The following is a 22,426-nucleotide window of genomic DNA, read 5'->3' as shown; positions in this document are numbered from 1 at the left end:
TCGTCCTGCCCCCCCCCCCCCCCCCCCCCCCCCCCCCCCCCCGCCGTCTCACCACCCTGGCTGGCCTTGAGCAAGGATTCGGCTAAATGGGTCAGCAAGAATCCTCCTTCCCCAGATGTTTCCTCTTCCTGCTTTCCCATCCACTGACCCCTGCCCTGCTCCTTGGCTATAAATCCCCACTTCTCCTTGTTGGAGTGAGAGTCAAGTCCAATCCCCCGCCCCGACTGCAAGACTCCATCTGTGATTCAGAATTGCAAAGAGCTCTGAAAACTCAGATTTTTCAGGGCTCATTCGGCCACAAAACCTGACCTGACCAGAAGTGAAGTTATTTAGAGTCTCTGTCTACCCTACTTAGTGGAGATCCTGTGCAAAACTTTCCCCAGGATGCCTCCCTGATCCCTTCTACAGGGCAGCAACAGACTGTATTATCATTCAAAAACAGTAGGAATTCCAAAGTCACATCTGGCCCTGGGGGTGTCAGTCGGATAAAGGATGGAAGATTTGCACAGACCGCAAGATGTGTCACAGATGTGTCACAGAGCTGGCAGGTATGCGGCTGAGCTGGATTCCACCGGACTCCAAAGGTGGCCTGCAACTTACTAGGAGAATTAGAGACAGGTATCTACAGGCTCTGAAAGTGCTTGGTCAGAAGTAGTAATACCTGGAGAGTATGATCATTATTTTCCATTAACCACTGAAAGGTCAATTTAGAGAACTACACAACCTGAAAGCTCTTTCCTACATAGCACCTAGAAATGCTGGATAAAAAAATTACACGCATCTCAATGCATAACTGAGCTAGTAAGAAAATGAGGATGATCACCAGGGGCCAGAATAATATTAGGATTATCATTAAGATAATCTTATCAGTATACTTATATCATATTTAATATTAATTTTACTGAAGGCCAGTATAATGCTTGCAATATGCAATAATTCAATAAGGAGCGATGTTCTCAAGTGTCTTAATGTATCAAGCCCTTGTGAAAATTAATAAACAGAAACCTCATTTAAAATGGATTTGGGAGGCCAGAAGGGGGAGCTCTCACACCCCATCACTTCTGGTCAACCACAGACCCAACAGGAAGAGACATACCTTTGCATCTCCAACAGGAAGAAGGTTACTACTTTACTTGCCAGCAGGAGGAAGGAAGAATTTCTCCTCGCCTGGCAACAGCCCAGCCAATGAAAAGCCATTACACTTCAAACTCCCGGTTTCCTCCAATGGACTCTTTGTTTATAACAGCCCCTCCCAGCTCCCTTTCTCTCTTATAAAAGAATGGTACCCTGGACTCGCCTGTGGTTCACCATAGGTTGTGCATCCTGAATTGCAATTCTTTGCCGTTCCCGAATAACCCCATTTTTGCTGGTAAAATAACAGGTGTTTTACTGTTTTCCGTCAACGCCCTCTAGCGCTTGCAGCAACCCCAACTACTGCTATTCCCATTTCACAGATGAAGAAACTGAGCACATCTCATGCTGGTGGAGCTGGGATTCAAGCCCAGGCAGTCCAGCTCCAGAGTCTGTATTCTTAACTATTACACTCTACTAGCTGTACTCTAATTAGCATAACATTTAAGTCACAGGAAAATACTGTGAACTAAAAACCCAGACGTTAAATGAAGGTGCCTTGTAGGGTAGGGAGAGGGATATTGAGACAGAGAGGTTAAACCCAGCAGTCGGGAGATAAGACACCAGCAAGCAGGACGATGGGAGATGCAACTGAGCTCTTCAGAGAAAGCCAGGGGTCTCGAGGGGCTGCACCCCTAATAAATGGGTAGCCGGGAGAAAGATCTCCCCATTGACAGAGATGACAAGAAAACTTGTCTCTGACCACCTGAACTCGAGGTAGGAAAAAGCATGCAGGGCTCCTGATAATCTGTAGCCAAGAGCCTACCTTCACAGGCTGCTGGGTTAGGGTGGAGAGCGCCTAAACTGATTAACATAGACGTGGCCCCAGGCTGTGACAGCCCTAGGCCGCCAAGCAGAGCGACCACAGAGATGCTCTGGAGGGGTAAGCGCACAAGCCAGGCCTCCTGGGGTTTCCACAGATAAAGCCTGGCTGGAAATAAACTCATGATCTCAAATTATGCGACACACGGAGAAACAGCCGCTATGCGGGAAAGGAGAGCAAACGCTACAAATGTCAGGATGAAATTCCTAAAACTTCAGCCACGAAACTATTGGAAAGAGACTGTAAAATGAATTTGCTTAACATAATCAAAGAGAAAAGAAAGCATGAATATAACAAGATGTTATAAAAGCCAGGTACCAGCTTACTGGGCACCCACCCAGGTGTAAAAGGGGATGGGGGGCTTCCCTGGTGGCGCAGTGGTTGAGGGTCCGCCTGCCGATGCAGGGGACACGGGTTCGTGCCCCGGTCCGGGAAGATCCCACATGCCGCGGGGCGGCTGGGCCCGTGAGCCACGGCCGCTGAGCCTGTGCGTCCGGAGCCTGTGCTCCGCAGTGGGAGGGGCCACAGCAGCGAGAGGCCCGCGTACCGGGAAAAAAAAAAGAAAAAAAAAGGGGGTGGGACCCAGGACAAGGGAGCGTCGTACGCAGTCTCAGCGTTGACCCCTGCCCTTCCCTGGTGTTCTGCAGTCAGTGTAAAAGTCCTCGCTGACTCAAGTGCCTGGCGTGTCCAGGAGGCTGTCAGGCACCAGGTCTACTCCTGTTTGGGCCACAGTAAAAACATCTGGCTCTGTACAGAGTAGACAGCCTCAAGATCAACTGGAGCTTTCTGCTGCTCCATGTCTAACAGAAGCCCACCTGGGAGAAAAAATTCTCATGAGCTTGGTTCAGAAGATATGCACTTACCCCTGTCACCCCAGATCAGAGCCTGTCAAGCCAGGGTCCTGGAGGCCCGGGAGTTTTTCAGGATCTGTGAAACCCTGAAATTGTCTGCATAACTCCCAAATGTGAGTGTGCCTTTTGTTGGGGAGAGGAGTGTGGCTTTCATGGGCTTCTCTAAAAGGGCTGGGACCCCACCTTACGGCAAAGCCAAGGAATGAGCATGGCCCATCTGTAGGGAATGTCTGTGGTACCCAAAGATTTTGAGTAGAGGAGGGAAAACGTTATTTTTAGAGTTAATACAGATGCCTTAATTATAGACTGAGGTGAAATCCTCATGGATTTTGAAGAGAACACATGAAGCTTCAGTCATCTCAAGGTTATGGGCCTCACTGGGTCCCCCTTGCAGACCGCCTGAGGATGCCCCTCTCCATCTTCCCTGCAGTTAGGAAAGCCTGAGGGTCCTGCTCCAGATACTAGGTCCCTGGATCAAGCCGGGGTGTTGTTCACCACGTCACACAGGGAGCCCTTTAGGAGGGCACCTAGGAGGATCATCCCTTGGATTTCATTCCCAGGAAAGGTTGTGTTTTCATCTTAAGGGCATTATGAATCTAGTGAGTGATCCACTTTCCCTCTTTGCTTTTGTTGCCAGGAAGCTCAGAGTAAAAAAAATCAGTCCATATCTCACACATGTACTAGATCTCCTAGCATGTTCTGTTTTTGTTTTTTAAAATCCAGGAACATCTTGATAATGATTATAGCAATAACACAACCATAGTTATTACATTATAAGCATTTTCTAATAGCCAAGCACAGGCCTGAAGGGTGTACCATACGATAATACGGTCCCAATACCCTCTCACACGGGTATCGCCATTCCCGCTTCTGCAGACAGGGCTAATGAAGCTGCAGGAGGGGCGGTGATGTTCCCGCGGCACCTGGAGGGTGAGATCAGAGCAGTGGAGCCTCAGACAGGGCATTTCCCCTGGCAGCCTGCATAGCAGGGTAGCAGCAGCAATTAGGCTCTGCTGTCTCAGGAGGGGCTGGGGGCAGGGGTGGACGGGGGGTGGGGGGAATAGGAGACTGGGAGGATTCCACTCCTAGAGGTGTCTGGAGGGAAGGGACCCAGGACCCTGGAGTCTCAGACCCTCCAGCCCTCTGTTACTCTCCCCTCCTCACACACCTGAGTCTGCAGTTCCTACACTTCCTTGGCCGTGAATGTGGTTTAAGTTTGGTAACTGACACAAGCAGCTAAGAAACAGCATTTAACAAAACCCACCTGGCCCTCCTTTCCTACAAGAAAGGCCGGTCAATACAATAAACGCAGGGGGAAGTAAGAGAAGGGGATGACCTGTGTCTGACGCTGCTTCCCAGGCCCTCTGCACCCCACTCTCTCCCACAGGAGGCCAGGTCCAAAGGCCCCCGGAGTTCATGTAGCTCAGCTGTCCATTTTAGAGACAGAAAGACGGAGGCCGGGAGCAGGGGTGGGACATTCAGGGTCACACACAGAGCAGGACTGTCCTAATGTGTGGCGAAAAGAGCAAATACTGAGGTCCTACTGGGTGCTGGGCCCCCCACTCCCTCCCCCCTGGGGCAGCCAGGTCAGAATTTCCACCCACATTTTTCTCAGGAGGAAACTGAGGTTCTGAGGGAACTGACCTACCCTGTTGCACGGCAGGTAAGTGGAAGTGCTGAGATCGAGCCCAGCTCTGACCTGGAGGGCCCACACTACACGCTGTCACTCTGGGGGACCCCCTCTGCCCCCATCAAGTCATTAGTGATTGTGAGCACCTACTGCAGGCCGGAACCTGTCCCCAGAGGAGGCCACGTTTCCTCTTCCCTGGAGTCGCAGGAGGCCAGGAACAGAGGAGGCAATGGGTGGAGGGTTACGAGAACCCCGAGGACACCAACTGCCCTGGGGAGCTCCAAAGTGCCTCCAGAGGCAGTGACATTTCAAACAAGCCTGGAAGGATGGCCTCGCCCAGCAGGGCCGGGGCGGGCTGCAGACCTGGTGGCAGGAATTGGACGGACCGCGGCATCGATGAGGACACGGGCTGAGCCATCAATAGAGGACAGGCCCTGCACTCAGCGGTCCCCGGGAGAGACTCTGGGCTCTGGAGGGGACAGTCAGGGCAAAGGCAGGAGGTGGCCCTCTGGCCTCCCCTTCTCTCCTCAGCACTCCTCAGCCCCCTGCAGCTGCACGCCCCAGACCTGCCCGGGGCATCTGGGTGGGGGGCATCTGGGGATGGGCCATGGCTGGTGCTCAGATGGGCCAGGTCTCTCTCAGGCCGAAGGGGAGGGCATCACAGAGGCAGGAGATGCAGCCCGGGGCCCCAAAGGCTGGGAGGACAGTGGGTGCCACGATGCCACCTCGGGGTGCAGGAGGGGGTTTGGGGGGAAAGGTTTCAGGAAGACCCCGTGATGAGTCCGAGTTGCCGCCCAGGGATTTTGCAGTGTGGCCACCCGGTTCACGCCCAGAGATGGGACAGTTAGATAAGGAAGGGCCTGAGCTTAGGGTTCCGCCCGGAGTTCCCGCTTTGCTTTCCCAGGGGCTCTGCTTTCCCCGGGGGCACTTAGAGTTGAGGCTGAGAAAAGCCAGTGGCCTCCACCCCAGGCGCCTTCTAAGTCACGGAGGCTGCCGCCCTGCTCTCTGTGTCCTTCTTGCTGGTGACCTGGGACTGGCTGCCCTTCCCCCTTCCTCCCCTCATTATGCTCCCCCAGCCCCATTTCTGGGATCTGTAAGTAGTGACTCTTGTGACTTTGCTTTCTTTGTGTGAGTGTATTGAAACTGCGCCTTCAGGGGTCCTGGGGCGTGGCTGGATGGGCTCAGGGAAGGGACTCCCCGCGGGCCCATAAGTCACCCAAGTGACAGGGCCAGGGCAGATCAATGGCCTGACAGGGCCAGGGCCAGGAGCTGGCATGGGGACACAGCGTCCTGGCACCTATTCTCCCTGGAGCCCCCCTCTGGGGTGCTGGGCGTGGGACGGCGGCCCTGCCCAGCCCCCGGCCTGACCCCCAAGCGGCTCAGGGCTCAGCAGTTTCTGTTTTTGAGTCATGGAGGCCTGGGCTCTTTCTCTGTGGTTCCTGGTGTGGGTGGCAGATGCGGTGGGGGGACCGAGGTGAGAAGTCTGCCTGGGAGCTGAGGCCGCCAGCTCCACTGTAAAGCTGCATGGTGCCTCCTGCACTGGCCGGGCCCACGGGATTTCCCCAGACTCGGGGGCAGGTGACAGGAGCGGGGTCTCCTGGGCTTTGCCGCAGGGATGAGACAGAGGGTAAGCAGTCAGTCACAAGCTCCCAGCCCCTTACAGGGAGGCCACCAGCTCATGGGTTGTCTGAAGGGAGACAAAAGGGAGCCAATAGCCTTCCTGAAGCCTCCCAAACAAATGAAAGCAGAAGTCAGCTTCTTGGTGGAAGGTGCAGTCCTTGGAGGCCAGGCCTAGTTCACGTCCACATGCTCGCCCTTGTCCCACTGTCTGGGATAACCTTTCCCTAAGCCTGGGCTGCTTGGCCAACTCCTATTCATCCTGCAAAACCCTGCTCAGGGTGACGTCACCCACCTAAGCCTTCTCCACAAGCCCCACCCGACCACACATACCCGTGCATTTGGAGGACAGTACTGCCCAGGCCACCTGCTGCAGTGTGGCACTTTCCCCCAGGAAGCTCAGAGAGTGAGATCCCTCACTATTAAGGACATGCTCCTGCCTCTTTCCTTAGCTGGCTCCTGTGGTCCTAAGCTGGCTAGCAGCTTAGTACTCCCCTCCGCACCAGGCCTGTCTGCACAACATTCCTGGGTGGGGTGGGCCTCGGCAGCCCCCTTCCCTGAGGACACAGGGACTCAGAGGGCCACACAATTTGCCAAAGGCCATGTGCACTTTCTCTCCAGGAAGTATTTCATGCGAATCTAATATGTACCAGGCCCTGAGCTAAGCGCTGGATTTGAACCTGACCTTGGCCAAATCTTCTACCCTGTGGCAGCCTCAGTGTCTGTCTGGCCTCATAACTGCTCTGGGAGCAAGCTAGAATGTGGGGGAGGGAGGGGGCTGTCCTCATTTTTCCAGCGGGGGACAGAGGCCCACACTGGGCACACGTCCAGGCCCCTGGGGGGCCACCGCACACTGCCTTCTCTGCCCACCTTGCCCACCCAGCTGAAAGCCACAGAGAGCAGGGGCCCCTCACCCTCTGCTGGTGAAGCAAAGGGAAGAGAATGGTGGGCCCTGGCTGGGGCCTGGGCGGGCTTCTCCCTCCCCCTCCCCCCTCCTCCCCTCTCTCGCCCACCTACTGCCTACAGCACCCGTCAGAGCCCGCTGTATTAGCATACATGCAGGGAGGAAACCCATCTGAGCTCAGCGACATCCCCCCTACACCTTGCCCAGCACCAAGGCCTGCAGCCCATAGACCAAGGTGATGGCCGGTGACCTTGACCATCAGCACGGAGGCCTTTTCCCTTCGTTGGCTGGTTCTTTGCAGCTTCAGGTAAAGCAGAGGACACCTTACCTGCACGGGGGCTGCCCCCTCTGTGGCTCGGTGGGCAGCTGTGTTCCCCACCTGCCTCTGAGTCCTCAGCTGGCCCGGCCCAGAGCATTCTGAACTGGCTCCCTTGCCACCGGCCTGCTTTGTTTCTGCCACCCCCGGGGCCCGCGGCCCACACTCCCCCGCGTCTGGTCCTGGGACTGTCCACGTTGACCTCCTTTTGGCTGCTTGAAGTTCTTTCCGGTTGGTCTTGTGAAATCAAACTCATTTCCCATTTCTGTGGGTTCTCCTCAGAGCCCTGTCCCCAAGGTGCCTCCTGCGCTTGTGTCTCGTCCCCCTAACCTGCCACCCTGGGCAATGCTCTAACCATAGATGACAGAAATCATGAACTCAGCAAATATTCAAGGGGTGGACCTGACAGTTATAGGAAGGGTGCTCATTTGGTCTAAGATGTCAGGTTCTAATCCCCACTCTACGGATGACAAAACAGAGGCCCCAAGGCTCAGCGACAAGCAAGGGCTGCAGGAGAGGCCAGATGGTCCCGGTTGGGCTCTGGGGACAAACACACCTGGATCTGAAGTGCAGCTTGGTCACTCACTGTACTTGGCCTCAGTTTCCCCATTCTGTAAAGTGGGGACACAGCAGTGCCAGTCCCATAGGGTCCCTATAGGGGTAAGGGTCGCCTGGGCTCCTTAGTGCACAGTGCCTCCCCCCACCCCCCAAAGGCTGGTGGGTGGACCCTCAGGGGATGCAGCCATTGTGATTCTAACAGAAGCACCCCTCCCCCCATCCCTCAGGATCTGGTCCAGACCCTCTCCTTGCAGGGTCTCTCACCATCCTCACCTCACCGTCATCCAGGTCTCCAGCCAAAGACCACTCCCCAGTCCCAGCACACCGGCCTCCCTAGCAACCCACCCCCTGCACACCCCCCGCCCTCCCCCACTCCCCAGCAAGGTCCCAACTTCACAAGCCTGCAGGCTGGGCCAGGGGCCTCCTCCGGGCTTCCCACCATGACAGCTCCATCACACCATGGGTCCATCAGACCATGTAGGGTCAGTCTGTTGGAGAGGGGCTACCTCTCTATCAGACTGAGCGTTCCAGCAGCACGGGCTCTGTTGCCTCATAGGGTTCAGCGCAAGGCTCTCAACACCCATGCAAAGTCACTGAATGAACTTGAGAAAATTGGAAAAACACAAAAAAGTTGGAAGAGGAAACAAACCACCAGAGAAAGTTCTTGCTACCATCTTGGTGCATTTTTCCCTCCAGCCCTTTTTCTGTGCCGGTTGTGAGTGTTTGTCGGACATCCCCGTGAGCACCCCAGGAACGCACGCCTGCCGCCTGTCCGCTTCTCTTCCACAAATTAATGCTGGGTTTGCAGAATGGGAGTGAGGCCTGACAGAGGGGCTGAGTCGCTTGGGGTCATGCAGTTCCAAAAGGAGGGGCCCAGCCCTCCCGACCCCCAGGACTCAGCACCCCCTGCCCCACAAGAGTCTCAGCCCCAGAAGCCCTTATTTCCCGCTGTCTAGCTGAACGTCCATCGTCTGTGAAGACCAAGAAAACAGGGGTCCCTCACAGAAACACAGGGAGTTCACACGTGGAGCATACCTTACAGGTTTGCGGCTGCCCCTTACCACACGTTCCTAAAACCCCAGCCCCGCCCTCATGTCCGACATTCTCTCTCGTTCCTCAGACATCCTTGGGGCTCCACTCTGTGCCAACCCCGAGCTGAGCCCTGGGACCCAGAGATGAATAGAGCAGAATTCCGCCCTTGGAGCCCCAGGCTGGAGGGGAGACCGGGGAGCTGATCCAGTGCTGGATCAAAGATATGAGCAAAGATTCCAGGGTAAAGGGCACGGGAGAGGCGCCTACCCACCCTGCCTGGGGTGGACGCAGGGCAGCCAGGAGGGCTTCCTGGAAGAGGAGGGTATCTTCCAGCGGGGGCTTGAAGAACCAACAAAAGCCCCCAGTGAAGAAGGGAAGAAAAGAATTCCAGATAGAGGAATGGCAGGAGGAGGGTCCAGAGGAGGGAAAGGCGGACAGCAAGCAGGAATATGAGATGACCTGCAGGCATTGAGCGGGGAGATGACCCGGGCCACCCACAGGGCTCCCTCTCACAGCTGTGGGCAGCGAGTGCGGCTCCAGAGGCCAGTTCCCTTCAGAACCAAGCTTGGCAAAAACTTCCACCTTCAACCATCAGACCTGCAAGGCTCCTGGGGCAGTGGTTCCGGGTTATTTCCTGGGAGAGCCAACCTCAAGGCCTGCCGGGATCTCTCTGGAAACCAGACCTGTCCCAAAGGCCAATCGATGTCCGTCAGGCCAACGTGAAGATGTGACGGAGAACAAGGGCACAGGTGTGATCGATTCTACCCCCCCATTCACAAACTGGAGACCAACCCACCAGAGATCACAGAGCACGGAAGCAAGCAGTAAGTGGGCTCGGGCACAGAAGCCAGCCCTCTCTGGCTCCGAGGGCGCCCCCAACCACGGCCTAAGTGTCCCCCATTGGTCCCCAGGGCCTGGAACGCTGGCCCTGGCCAGTGCACCCAGAATGTATTTTATGAATGAGTGAACGAAAGAATCCGAAAGCCCTGTCCTTCCACCCACACCTCCGGCAGCAGGAAGGAGCCATCTGCTACTGTGTTTTGTTGTTGCTGTCACTCTGAAAATCAAACGCACAAACCTGAATTCACAGCTGTGTCACTTCGGGGCGGGCAGGACCCCCAGCCCCTGACCCCGGACTAGAACAGAGTCCAGCACCTCGGCGGAGGGGTCAGACAGCTGAGGACCAAATGTCCGCTCGGCCACTAACAGCGTGAGATTGCACCCGTCGCACCCCTGCCCTGAGCCTCGGTGTCTCCGTCACCAAACGGAGGTGCTGAGGACCTACCCTGCTGGGTGGGTGCAGTGAGGACTAAGGAGCTGGGACCCCGCAGGGGTGTGTGCGGGGGAGATCCCGTCCCTCTGGCCTCCTCTGCCTATGACCTTGGCCGCCGAATGAGCTCTGAAACCCTCAGCACTAACCAAGGTGGATGTCCTGGCCCTGTGTGCAGCCGAATGGCTTACATGTTATGAGGCATCCACGTGGCCAAAGGGCAGAGGGGCTGAGGAGGGCTCGGGCTCGCGCGTGACTCAGCGGGACTCGTCAAGGCTGCAGGTCTGGGGTGGGAGGTGCCCCCAGCTGTACGCTGTGCAGGGAAGCCCGGCTGCCGGCATCTCTGATAAATATTTTATCACTGCTCACAGAGCAGGCAGGCCCCAGGAAGGTGCCTGCAGCCTCTGATCCCACAGAGCACCCCTTCCTGCCTGGACAGAAGGAAGTGGCTGGGTGGGGTGCCGGTGGGGTCAGGAGCTCAGATAGCTAGCTCATTCCTGCCCTGCTGTCACTTCAGGTCAGCTCAGCCCAGCAAATGCCCCTGAGCCTCAGCCACAATCTGCCTTGCACTGTGTGGGTGCTGGGCTCCACTCTGCCCTGGACAGCTCCCAGGCTCCTCTGCACTGCCCCCAGAACACCAGCACTCTGCACCTTGGCCTGGTCAGACACCCCTTCCTGTTGGCCCAGAGCACTGCCACCTCCTCCAGGAAGTATTCCTGGCTTTTTTCTTCCCACTGTGTGACCTTGGGCAGGCCCATCACACTCTCTGAGCCTGTTTCTAAAATGGGGCTGGTGGTCCCCACTCATGGTGGACCAGATGAGACTGTATAAACAAAGGATCTCCCAGCTCCTTGCCCACACGGACTCATTCTTTTTGGAGGGACCTGAACATTTGGAATCAAATCAATAAATATCATAGGGCATGTCTAGGGGTGGGACACAGGAATGTATAGAGCCCGGCTCCTGCTTGCAGGGCTCCACAATTTAACTGTGGAGATAGGACCTAAATAATAATAATAATAGTAATAATAATAATAACAGCTACCACATTTCAAGCCCCCGCTACTGCCAGATAATTGACATCACATCCCCTTGTCTACTCCTCCCAGCAGCCCTGTGATATGAGGTTCCCACCCTCATTTCACAGCACGGCAGGAACCTGAGACTCAGAGAGGGGCAGGACCCTGCCTGAGGTCACACAGCTGGGGGGGGGCTGACCAGCTGTCCTGCTGGACCTCTGGGGCGTGCCCTCGGGGTCAACACCTGCTTTTCACATCCTTGTCCACGTGGGGGCTCCACTGAGAGGGGGATGGTCCAAGTCAAATGATGAAGATGCACGGCATACGGTGCAGCCAGTAAAAACTCGTCACTGCTCTTCAGGACTACTGACGGAACAGGGGAAATGCTAGCAGTATTACAGCAAGTGAAAAGGAAGAGGACACGGAACTGTGTGTGGTGCGATGACATCCTGTGAAAACAGTTCTACGTCAAGGTGTACTGATTCAAGAAAGACTGGAAATGATACACAAGATGATAATGTTCAGAGGCTGAGGTTACGGGTAAAATCGGAGCCTATTTTCCAGACTTTGTACAACGTGGCTATGTTGTTTTTATGATTAGAAAGCCTACGTGCAGCAAGGAAGATACAACGCAGCCAAAAATAAAAATAAATAAAATAAATAAATTAAAAAAAAAAAAGTAGGATTGGTCCACTACAAGGATTTATTGAGCACCTAGTGTTTGCCCTCCCTTGCTGAGAGTTTTCTCCTCTCAGCCTCAGATTTAGTCAGTGGGAGGAATGAGATGGACACCATTGTAAGTAACAAAGAACTTGGGGCCACCCTCCCCACCTCTCCATGACTGGGCCTGTCAGCAGCTCAAACCCAGCACAGCCAAAGCCAGGCTCAGGATGTTCTCCCACGTTAAGTCAACTGTACCAGGGATCACCACCACCACCACCTACTCAAGTCCTAGACTAACAGTCACAGGGGCTCACGAGGTAGTGAGCTCCCTGTCATGGGAATAACCAAGCAAGGAGCGTCATGTCTCTCCACCAAGATGTGGCCTCAATGGCTGTCTTTCAGTCCATCTTAATGAGACCCAAAGTCTTACCAGCTGTGTGACACTGGACAAGATACTGACCTCTCTGTGCCTTGCCCTCCTCATCTGTACAATGGGGTCATACAATGACCTCATAAGGCCTCAGAGGGTTAACTGAGAGCAAATATGTAAGATGCCTTCCAGGTGCCTTTCCAGGACTATTATAATTTCACAGCTTTACCTACCCACTTGTGGGAGCTAAGTGGAACAGAAATAAAAATTCCTATTTCACAGATTTGAAAACTGAAGCACAGAGGGTAACCCCCCTCAGACTCAAAGGGATGTAAGTGACTCCAAGCTGATTGTTTTTGCTGGAGAAACTGCTTTGGCAACACAAAGAAGGCCTTTAGCCAGCCCAGCTGATGGCACAGAAAGCAAAACCTTAAGAACCTTCCAGAAAGTGAGCAGGACTTCTGCTGGGGTCAGAGGAGCCCACGGTGGCAGCTCCTGACAGTGAGGCATCTTGGTGACATTCCCTCACCTTAAGGCATGTAGCATTGTGGAAAGTGGGCACGCACACCTCACGCCAGAGACCCTGGTGTTTGAGCCCCAACCCTGCTCCTTGCTGCCCTGTGTCTCTGGGCAGCCCTTGGCCTCTCCAGGCCTCAGTTTGCCCATCTGTTAACTGGGCATGGCCATGATCACCTTCTGGGCTGCTGGGAGGAGTAAGTGGGACGGTGCGTGGGGAAGACTTCACACAGGGCCTGGCACACAGTAGGTGCTCAGGGAATGGCTGTCCCCTGCTTCCTTCCAGAGGTAAACCCAGGCTTTGGAGTCAGAGCCGAGGAGAGCAATACTCCCCGCTGCAATGAACTACATAGATTTTCCTGAAAATCTTTTCAGAAAGGAGCTGGGCCTGGCCCCTCCCCACTTGCGCCTGGGTGTAGAACGTGGTAATGCAGTAGCAAATGTCACCTCCGTCCTCTCTGCTCTCCCTAGAGGGTACAGATGGGCGCCAGCATCACCTGAGGGCTTCCTTGTGCACCGAGGGGCCCCGTACATGGCTTCACCCAGTCATCACGTGACCCCACAAGTGAGTTTCCAACAACAACATTAACACTAATACTGATAAGAACTCCAGGGCCGGTGCCAGGTCAGCCTGACCGCAAGCCACTGTCACTGCAAGACCACACGTCACTGCACGACCACTCTACCACACCAACACAGGGCACTGTCCTTCTGGAAACCTCCCATGAAGCCATGTGGTCCTCACAAGCACCCTATGTGGTAGGTGCTACGATAATCACCACGTCATAGATGAAGAAACCAAGGTGCACACAGACGTTTGGTGACTTGCCAACATCACATAGCTGGTGAGAGGTGGGGCTGAAATTCGAACCCTAATAGCCTGGCTCCAGAACCCAGGTCTTAATCACCTAAGTGTGTTTTCCAATCCACTCTATACAAATGAGAGCACTGAGGCTCAGCAGGTGGACCTGACTCTGGGGTCTCCAGCCTTTGCGGCCCCTCCCTGGCCCCTGCTGGCTCCCCTTCCAGGCCACCCAGAGTCCAGGGTCTGAGGTTAGAGCCAAGTCCTCTATGCAGCGGCACCCGGGCTGCTGCCCTGAGACATCTGGATTCCTGAGTCACTAGAACTCTGCTCACACAGAGTTTCAAAGTCCCTGTGCCTCTAGGTGCTCCCCCACTGAGGTTCGATTTTGAGACATAAAAGAGGGATGTGGTTAAAAGAAAAAAAAAGAAGGTTATACTGTCACCAGGAAGTCACCTCCTTGTCTCACTCTCCCATGTCTTCATCACAGCCCATGGTCCTAATTCATACCTCCCGACCCTAACTCTGGTCCTCCTCAGCATCCGTACCCCTGAGGGCCACCCTGGGCTATGGGGTGAGTCCCGCAGCAGGACGTCCCGACTCCGCTTTTGACCTGGAGGACCACTGACGGCACGTCTGACCCAACAGCTCCCCATCCAGGTTGCTTCTGTGGCCTCCCCCTTTCTGCATGGGTCCCTCTGCCTCCCTGGGGACGCTTGCCATCCTCCAGGCGAACGAGTGAGTGAGCGAATGAATGAATGACTTTTCCTGTTCCTCTCTGGGTGTCACGAGAGCTCTGCTCTCCTTACAGATGTCCCAGAAGATGATTTTGTTCACGTCCATGAATGTCCACAATTTGGGGAAACTGGCGAGGGCCCGGGGGCTTTCGCCTTCCTTCTCCCATCCCAGCCTCTCCAGAATCTGCCGGGAGTCGCCGGGGGACAAGGGTGTTGTCTCCCAGTGCCTGCCATGAGCAAGAGAGCTGGCACCGGCGCACAGCCGGATGCCATAAAAATGCCGCCTGAGGCTGCGAGGCAATTCCACGTGCCCATCCTCAGGCCTTTTAAGCCACCCATTAGAAACAAAAAATGCATCAGCTAACAAATGTTTCCGCACAGACCCCTTGCCCTGCTGATGAGAATTAAGTTCATGCGACTGTCCCCATCACCAGAGTTAAAACAGTCGAGACACACGGAGTGCCAGCCACTCTCAAAACGGGTACCCACCCCCACCGCCAGTTTGCGGTGAGCTTGTGATACGTCGGGCGTTGTGCCTCTTTGGATCCTGACTACCCACAAGGAGTTCGTAATTTTAAGGTTCCCAGTTTTCAGATAAGGAAACTGAGGCCCAGAGAAGCAGTGACTTGCCCAGGGCCACACAGCCGGCCGGCGGTGGATGCTGACCCAGGTGCTAACCCAGGTCAGCTTGATTCTCTAGCCCTCGCCCGCCCCTTACCACCATTTAAACAAATGGCTCAGAATCCCAGACCGTTTGGCAGGAAAGACCCTAGGGAGGCCCTAATCTCCTCTGACTGACGGGGACGTGGGCTCAGAGAGGGCAACTGGCTTGCCCAGGGACACAGCAAGGCCATGCCCCCAGGATGGGCTCCTCTTGGGTCCGCTCCACTGCCTGCCAGCCAGAGGGAGCCAATATGACCTTGTCCGATCACCCAAGGCCACCAGCCAGCAGCACTCACACCTGAATGTGCACCAGAAGAGGGGGGAGGAGTGGTAAAATGTACATTCCTGGTGCCCCATCAGCGGTCAGGATAGGAGTCCAGGAATCCGTGTTATATCAAGCCCTGTCATTAAAGAGGACAGTCTGGTGGTCCCCGGCTCTTCTCCCAGAGCCCCCAGCTTACTCCTCTAGGGAGGGTTTTGGGTTGGGCCTGGTGCAGCAGGTCTGAGAGGCCACAGAGAGCTCGCCCTCCCCCTCCAGATGCAGTCCAGGGACCGGCCTTTGGGATCCCTGGGAACTCAGGCACAGCCACGCTCTAGCCAAGAGCATCGCTGATCACCTGGACACGCTGGGTTCTCACAGCAGCTGTACACAGCTCTCAGGGCTGCCCTGAGCCACGGATGGGGAAACGGAGCTCGCCCTCAGGAAGCGGCCTGGCCGAGCAGGGCTGAGACCACACCCTGTGACCTTCGGGCCAGGGACCCTCCCCCAGCGCAGCAAGTTCTCCCCTACCTTGGCTCCATCGGAGAAAACCTTAGAAAGCGTCAGGCGCTGCTCATGTGAACGGGCTCTCTGCATGATGAGGTTTTGCCAGAGGCCCACACCCCGGACCGGGCAGACCTGCCCCGTGTGCCACCTCTCAAGGGACGGGAGGGGGCTCACCAGGTTGAGGGCACGAACCTCTACAGGCTCTGCCTCTGCCCTCAGCTGTGCCTGCTGCCCCAAACGCACCCGCACAGCTCTGCAGGGCCAGCTCCCTGCAGGAAGGTGGCGGGCGGCCCAGGCCAGAGGCCAGAGGGGTGGGGCCGCACGCCGAGCCAGGACAGGGCTCAGAAAGGAGGTGTCTCCCTTCTGACCATCTTTGTTTGCTCTACTAAGGGGGGGGCAGTGGAAAGACAGGGGGGAGCTGCGATGGGGAGGGGCAGTGTCGGGGGAGGGGAAGATCAGGAAACAAGGCAGCTGGACGAGCGGCCGGACGGACACGCAGAGACCCACCCACGGAGACAGAGAGAAACTCAGAGACAGAGAAGAGAAGGGGGGGGGCGGGGCGTGGGCGAGAGAGGGACTGAGAGAGAGGATGCGCTCCGGAGGTCCCAGGAGACGGGGGTGGGAGGGGCTGGACCCCCAACCAAGGGGAAGGCCCGACCCCCGCCCAACCCATGTCCCCGCACTCGGCGGGGACACGCGCGCGCGCACACACGCCACTCCGCCGGCGCCGCCCGGGCTCCCGCCCTCCGAGGGGCGCGCGTGCCGCCCCCTGCCCACCCGGACCCCTCCTCCGACGGGGCCTCCGGGACCCGTCCCCGCCACTCACCTTGGTCCCCGCGCCACCTCCGCCGCCGCTGCCACCGCGCAGAGCCGGAGCCCGGGCCCGGGGGAGGGGGCCGCGGAGGCCCCGCCCCGCCCCGCCCCCCGGGCCCGCGTAGGGCGCCCGACGCGGCCGGAGCCACCGGACTCCTGGGCTGCTGGAGACGCGCGGCAGGTAGCCACCTGGGTCGCGGGTACGCCCACCCACCGGGGCCCGCCCGAGCTGGGAGCCGGGGGCCGGGGGCGCCCTCCCGGGATCCCCCCACCCGGGTGTACTGCGCAGGCTGTGGGCGGTGCCCGCCGGGGAAGGGGGTGTCCCCGGCCACCCTGGCGGCCCAGATCGGCTCTCCGGCCAGTAAGCATTCCTCCGCGGCCCTCTAACGCCCACGGAGCGCCCCTTCCCCAAGCCCCATCCTGTGGGGGTCGCCGGTAGCCCGGAGGAAAAATCAGACACTCAGATTCAGTCCCTGCCCTGGGGCTTGTGGTCTTGAGGGAGGCCGAGGGGTCAGGGATGGGACAAACAAACGCTTCCAGCATCTAAATATCCCAGGGCCATGGTTGTCAAAGGGTGGCGCGACTGCTCCATGGGCAGCACCCTGGAACTTGGTAGGATGGAAATTTTCGGGCCTCCCCAGACCTACAGAAACTGGGGATGGGGCCTGGGAATCTAGGTTTTAACAAGCCCTCCTGGTGATTCCCAAGCTCCTGTGAAGTTTGAGAAGTTCTGCGCTGGTGGAAATAGCCCACACCCCATGCCCCACACCCATAGTAGGATGTAAATTCCCTGAGGGGGGGTGATTTGTCGCTTTTCTTCCCCCAGAGGGTCCCCAGTGGTTAAGACAGTGTTTGTCTGTTGAAAGAACACGTGGATGAATGGCCCCATCGTGAGCAGCGCTGGTCACTTTTCACTTGTGGCATCCCCTGCCCCCCAGATCCATCCGCTGCTGGCTCTGTGCCGACCCTGGTGGGCTGCATCCCCCACTGGTGCCTGGTTGGGTCTGGCCAGTGGGGGCAACAGCTGGAGATCAGAGGGAGAGAGGATGGGGCATTTCCTCCCACTGCCTTGTGCTGTACACCGACACTGTCGGTGCCCCTGAAGCCGAATCCAGCCTCTGCCCCCCGACACCGAATTAAATCTCAGAGTTTTGGGTGAAGTAGAAAAGAACAGCTTTATTGCTTTGCCAGGCAAAGGGGGCCAAGCGGGCTCCTGCCCTCAAAACTGTGTGTCCCACCTTGGAGAGGGTAGTGAGAAGTTTTATAGTAATGGTTCAAAGAGGGCTCCCACCTGTCATGCAGGAGACTCTGGTTCCATTTCCCGACGGGGAGCCAAAGGGAAGGGATGGGAGACAAGGGAGAAACAAACGGTCAAGAAAAACAATAGGGCAGCCTTGGGGCAAGGTCCTGGGTCCCCATCAACATATACATACAATACCTTTGAGCTGTTTTGCGGATACTGAAACCCCTTCCAGGTGGGAAAAGTGAACAATTGACCAAGGTGTGCTGCCCACAAGCACGGAGACCCCAGACCAGTTGGAACCTGAAGGTCGATGATGCTGACTCCTGCTTACCTCACCACCAACCAACCAGAAGAATGTCCACAGGCGGATCGCACCCTCTTTGAACCATTACTATAAAACTTCTCCCTACCCTCTCCAAGGTGGGACACACAGTTTTGAGGGCCTTAGCCCGCTGTGACCCCCTTTGCCTGGCAAAGCAATAAAGCTGTTCTTTTCTACTTCACCCAAAACTCTGTCTCTGAGATTTAATTCGGTGTCCAGGGACAGAGGTTGGATGCAGCTTCACCTCTCTATGACCACAGCTTCTGCCGGGAGGCCCTCTGTGACTCTAGCTCCCACCAGCTTCTGCTGGAAGCATCATCTCCTCTGCTAGTTCCTCCAGCCCCAGGGGTGGTAGCATCTTCCCGCCATTGCCAGTCTCTGGGTGCTCCTGAACCTGCCCGCACCTCTGTAAGCAGTCCCTTTGGTCACGTGCCTTATTTGGACCACCTGGGGTAAATTCTGTCTTCTGCTGGGAACGTGACTGAAACAGATAGATATGATTTTTGACACTTTACAGAATTGGAAACTGAGGCATGGAGAGGTTATAAAACATGCCCAGCCAGGGATCTTAATAGACACCTCACCAAAGAAGATATACAAATGGCAAAGAAGCATATGAAAAGATACCTTGCATCTAATGTTATTGGGGAAATGCAAGTTAAAACAACAATGCGATACTATTATACACCTGTTAGAATGGCCGAAATCCAGAACACTGACATCACCAAATGCTGGCGAGGATGTGGAGCAACAGGAACTCTCCTTCACGGCAGGCGGGAATGCAGAATGATGCCGCCACTTTGGAAGACAGCTTAGCAGTTTCTTACAAAACTAAACATACTCTTACCATATGTACGATCCAGCAATCACTCTCCTTGGTATTTACCCAAGGGAGTTGAAACTTATTTCCATGCAAATCCTGCATACAAATGTTTATAGCAGCTTTTATTCATATTTGCCAAAAGTTGGAAGCAGCAAAGGTGTCCGTCAGTAAGTGAGTGGAAAAACTGTGGTATAGCCGTACAATGGAATATTATTCAGTGCTAAAGAGAAGTAAGCTATTAAGCCCTCAAGACAGAGGAAAGTAAATGCAGGTTACTAAGTGAGAGAAGCCAGTCTGAAAAGGCTACACATTGTATGATTCCAACTCTATGGCATTTTGGAAAAGGCAAAACTATGGGGTCAGTAAGATCAGAGGTTGCCAAGGGTTGGGGTGGGGGGAGGGAGGGATGAATAGGTGGAGACGGGGGATTTTTAGGGTCGTGAAACTTCTCTGTGATGTTGTAATAGTAGATACGTGTCGTTATACATCAATCCAAACCCACAGAATGTCCAACACCAAGAGTGAACCCTAGTGTCAACTGCGTGTCAGCGTAGGTTCACCAGTTGTAGCAAATGTGCCACGAGGAGCCGTCTGATATTGTTAGTGGGGTGGGGGCTGTGCATTGCGGGGGGGGGAGGGTGTATACGGGAAATTTCTGCACCTCCCTCTTAATTTTGCTGGAAACCTAAAACTCTTCCAAAAACATAAAGTCTTAAAAAAATGTCCAGGACCACACAGTGAGGAACAACAGAGCCAGTGTCCCAACCCAAGACCCCTGGTTCAAAGTCTACATCTGGCTTTTGGGGGATTTTGAGCTCTTCTCCTCTGAGGGGCCCAGGACTGTGGGGTAAACGTGAAGGGGATGAAGGTGATGCAGAGGCAACTGAACCCCAGAGCCCCATCCACCTCCTCCAAGCAACCGGGTGAGAACTGAGTGTGTCCCCGGGCCTGGCAGGAAACCCCAGCACGCACATGTGTCACCTCCGAGCTGCTCTGCGGGTCACGAGAGACTGTGGGAAACCGTGGGAGGTTCAGGTGAGGCCCCAGCCCCGCAGTGGCAGCCAACTTCCTATTTCCTTCCCTGCGCCCTTGTGGAGGCCAGCCCCACTGTGTGCCAGGACTGTCCCAGCACGGAAGGGCACAGGCTCTGCAGCTAGCAGACCGAGGCTGAGTCCCTTGTCGAGTGACCCATCCATTCTGAGCCTCAGGCTCCTTGTCCGTACAGTGGGGATGGTCATACCTGCCAATTTCACAAGTTTGTTCTTTTATTTATTTATTCATTGGTTGAGTCACTGAACATTATTTAGTGAGCTTTTGCTCGTTGCCCGGCATGTAAGAAAAGCGCTTTGCAAATCTAAAGCCCTGGGCAAAGCTCAGTTCTCTGATGGGTGAGTCTGCCTATTTCTAACACTGCCCCTGTGGATCTGGGGTCCCTTCTGGGATCTCCTACACCCCACTTGGCCAAGAGGGGCTCTGGTGCCCTTGTGGGATGGGGTAATAGCCCAAAGATTCCAAGGGCTTGCTGAGCCTCTGCTCCATGGGGAAGACCCTTGGAGACATCTACCCAGTGACTGCCCACAGGGAGACGGAGGCCAGCAATGTGCAGTGACTTGCCTCAGGTCACCCTGTGTGCCAGGCTTGTAATGGCTCCCCAGAGACGTTCACGTCCTAAGCCCCAGAGCCTGTGGATATTACCTTTCATGGCAAAAGGAATTTTTTTTTTTTTTTTTTCAGTACGCGGGCCCCTCACTGTTGTGGCCTCTCCCGTTGCAGAGCACAGGCTCCGGACGCACAGGCTCAGCGGCCATGGCTCACGGGCCCAGCCGCTCCGTGGCATGTGGGATCTTCCCGGACCAGGGCACGGACCCGTGTCCCCTGCATCGGCAGGCGGACTCTCAACCACTGCGCCACCAGGGAAGCCCTCACCTTGCATTTTAGCTTCTCAGACTTGACCTTTTGTGTTGGGTCTTGCGTTTGATGGCATTGCGGGAGCACGTGGATCCTCCTGTCCCCTAGGTAGACGCCTGTTCACTAAGGAGCTGGCGTGGCCGAGCAGCCTTGAAAACAGGAGTAACTGTTGGGGTCCCTTCCTTACCTCCTTCTCTTCCCTGGACTGGAAAGTCTTGGAAAGCAGGGAGCCTGGCCTTCAACTCTGGGTCCCTAGGGTGCAGTGCAGGTCTTGGCCCATCATAGGTGCTCAGTGAATGGCAAATGATGACCGTACCTTGCAGAGAGCGGGGCAAGGTCGGCACCCAGGAGACGTTTTGGTAAATGTATGCCTCACCTGGGCCCTACATCTGGGCATCACACCTGTGTACCAGGCACAGGCTGGCAAGTAGGAAGCACCCAGACTCAGTCAGGCCTGAGGACCTGACACTCTTCTCCCCAGCCCAGGCTTCACCCTTGACTGTGTCTCTCTTAGAAGGTTCCAGACTCTTCCTTTGGACTCTGGAAGTGCCAGCTCCATCCCAGGGGTCATGGTCCGAATGGAACCCACCCTGACAAGCTTGTGTCAAGAGGCTATTTCCTAGTGACCGAACCTCAAACCTCTCAGCTTGGGAATGCCCAGTCCTGCCTCTTGGCCTGTCCACCCAGGGTCCCTGGGGCTTCCAGGCGGCTGCTACACTGCCTGGCAGTCCCTTTGCCTGGCCCCCGAGCCCTACAGGAGATCCAGGGGCCCTGGGAGACATCAGTGCAGGGCTTGGCCCCTCTGCCTCACCTACACCCGAGCCCTCCCACCCCAGCATGAGGTGCCTTCAGGAATTTTCCTGAACATTTAAGGGGCCTTGCTCCACACAGCCCTCCCCCTTCCCTGGAGAGCCCTCCCTCTCCAGAACAAACAGCGTGTGCTCCCATGGAACATAAACATTTGCACAGAGCACCAGACAGAGCTGATCAAAAACGAGGTTTCCGGGGTTTCCCTGGTGGAGCAGTGGTTGAGAGTCCACCTGCCGATACTGGGGACGCGGGTTCGTGCCCCGAGTCCGGTTCAGTTCAAGGAGTGTTTCCATGTGTCTCATCCGTGCTAGGCCCTGCGTTTGGGCCTGGATGTACATGGGAGCCCTGGGGAGCTCCGAGGTGGAGGCAGGGGAACCAGAGCCAGAAACCGATTCTGCCAGGTGGTGGCCGAGGACTGTAGTACTGGAAGCCCAGAAAGGGTCTTGGGAGCTGGAACTGGAGGTACCCCCGTACCCCCTCCTGGGAGTTGAGTGGAAGCTTCCCACCCACCAAGGGCAGAGCCCGGCTCGGGACTCTGGGATGAATGTGCATCCTGCAGGCTGCCACCTGGAACACCCCACAGGCCTGGTGCCTGCCTGTGACGGTCTAGGGCTCAGGTCCAGGTGCTGAGCCAAGGCAGGGGTGCCTGAGAGGGTGGGCTCAGAGGACCCAGCCTGCCAGCCCTGTGGGCCAGATTCCTCCTCCAGAGACCCTCTCTCTCACCCCTCCCTCTGGGAACAGCTCTGACCACACAACTGACACTCCCTCCCCTGGCAGGGATAACTTGCCGATGAAAGGGTCTGGGCTGAGGCCTTTCACACGCAGCCAGCCGCCAAAAC

The 22,426-nt window shown here is 56.1% G+C and overlaps 1 protein-coding gene across 1 annotated transcript in view; it reads right to left on the bottom strand.

Annotated features, from left to right (window-relative positions):
* Positions 1-16,555, bottom strand: part of PRR5 (proline rich 5) — a 50,741-nt gene extending 34,186 nt beyond the window's left edge. Inside the window, exon 1 of the mRNA XM_029204722.1 lies at positions 16,495-16,555. The gene's annotated coding sequence lies outside the window, so the exon portion shown is untranslated. The remainder of the gene's footprint in view (positions 1-16,494) is intronic.
* Positions 16,556-22,426: the final 5,871 nt, after the last annotated feature.

Source organism: Monodon monoceros, unplaced genomic scaffold (assembly GCF_005190385.1).
Source record: "Monodon monoceros isolate NGI ecotype Baffin Bay Population unplaced genomic scaffold, NGI_Narwhal_1 Super_Scaffold_6, whole genome shotgun sequence".
In the NCBI taxonomy this organism is placed as follows: domain Eukaryota; kingdom Metazoa; phylum Chordata; class Mammalia; order Artiodactyla; family Monodontidae; genus Monodon; species Monodon monoceros.
This window is presented reverse-complemented; position numbering and strand designations above follow the sequence as displayed.